Source organism: Anarrhichthys ocellatus, unplaced genomic scaffold (genome assembly GCF_004355925.1).
Source record: "Anarrhichthys ocellatus isolate YVR2014 unplaced genomic scaffold, GSC_Weel_1.0 scaffold10, whole genome shotgun sequence".
Classification (NCBI taxonomy): domain Eukaryota; kingdom Metazoa; phylum Chordata; class Actinopteri; order Perciformes; family Anarhichadidae; genus Anarrhichthys; species Anarrhichthys ocellatus.
In genome coordinates, this window is record NW_022280040.1 from 10,794,557 (window position 1) to 10,796,226 (window position 1,670).

General features: G+C 43.1%; 1 protein-coding gene across 1 annotated transcript in view; it reads right to left on the reverse strand.

Moving 5' to 3' along the window:
* The window catches only part of LOC116385115 (TRAF2 and NCK-interacting protein kinase-like), a 42,207-nt gene that overhangs the window by 2,316 nt on the left and 38,221 nt on the right, over positions 1 to 1,670 (reverse strand). The window lies entirely within an intron of this gene.

Consider the following 1,670-nt stretch of genomic DNA (forward strand, 5'->3'; position numbering starts at 1 on the left):
ACACACACACACACACACACACACACACACACACACACACACACACAGAGAGGGGGATTGGACAGGAGAAGACTCAGAACCAGTCTCACACCCAAGCCAGTCACACATTGAGGCCTCCTCCGCCTCACCTCCAGGGAGATTATTGCAGCAGTTTCTGACTGATTTGAACGATCGCGACCTCTGAACTCTTCGATTTTTGGGACGTGAGGACGGCGTGGACAGGATGCTCGCTGGGCTTTCCATTTGATGTATTCAGTGTTTGATCTAAATGAGTTACGCGAGCGCCAATCGACTGACGCCAGTGGTTTGAACTTTGCATGTCGAGCCCCAGCTTTAAATAAAGTTGTGACGACTCGCTTTTCTTTTAGCTGCTGTGTGATAAAAGTCCAACTTTTGATCTGAAGCATCAGCAGCAGGAAATGTTTGGGAATCATAAGCAGCTTTTTGTTAACACCGCTTCATCAGCACGCAAAGGAGAGCAAATCAGATATCGTGAAACCTCTAATAAACTTTCTTTTTCATCGGCAAAGACCACAAACGTTGAGCCAATTAGGATGAGGAACGTGGCGGTGGAGACCATCTTGTTTTGGCACTTTAAGGCTTGCAGAGACTAAAGTGTGCGATACCAAACCAGCAGAAAAAGGGGTCCAGTTGGAAATGATGTGCACCTTCCTCTGTCAGAGAATTAAAGTCCAGTGGAAGGTCTTTATTTGCACCCCCCCCTTCTTGCAATAGAGTTTATTTTCTGTTTTTTGAGGAAGGAGATCGACCAGCAGCTCAGATAAAATGATTTGTTTGAGGTGCCGGGCTTGGCTGTGAGAAACTCTGGTCTCTGATAGTAAAAATAACTTACACACACAACCACCGGTGCTTCAGGACACAGACGCCAAACATACATGTTTAATCAATCAGGATATTGTACAATGACATCAGAGAATCAAGAGAGTGAAGGCCGGATGAAGAAACCCCACACACACACACACACACACACACACACACACACACACACACACACACGCACGCACGCTTTGATCGACTCGGATCAGAAGATCCAAGATCCATCCTTGATGTGCTCGAGTTTCCTCTTTCTGCGGTTTGACTGGGTGTGCTAATAAATAATAGATTCATTTAGATGCACTGCATTTTTAATCTGACTTTTTAGTCTGCTGAATCTTAAAAAACTATATATATAAAAATATATCTTGTAAGTTGTTTTGGAGCTCACGCAATCAAGGATGAATGTGTGGATATTTTTTAAATATTTGTACAGAACAAGAGGACAGAAGACAAACAACACACAAGCATTTCCCCCAATAACATAAAACAATATTGTATTTAAACATAGCGTGTGGTGGAGATAATGCTCTGTGATTCACTCATGCAGTAGATGGGTGTTCAACACTTGACATTCAAGAGATACTCTGAGTTTTTGGGTTGTAAATATTTGGTCAACTCACCTGTTAAAGTGATGAGAACATATTAAAAACTCCATGCGTCTCCAATAGATCACCACACTGCAGCGCTTCATGATAACACTTTGTTTCACCCGGGTTGTTTATTGCTCACATTTAAATTGTTAACGTTACAGCTCACACAGAAGCTGGGGGGGGGGGGGGGGGGGGGGGGGGGGGCTTTTTTTTTTTTTTTGATTTGTTTTTTTTGTTTTCTTT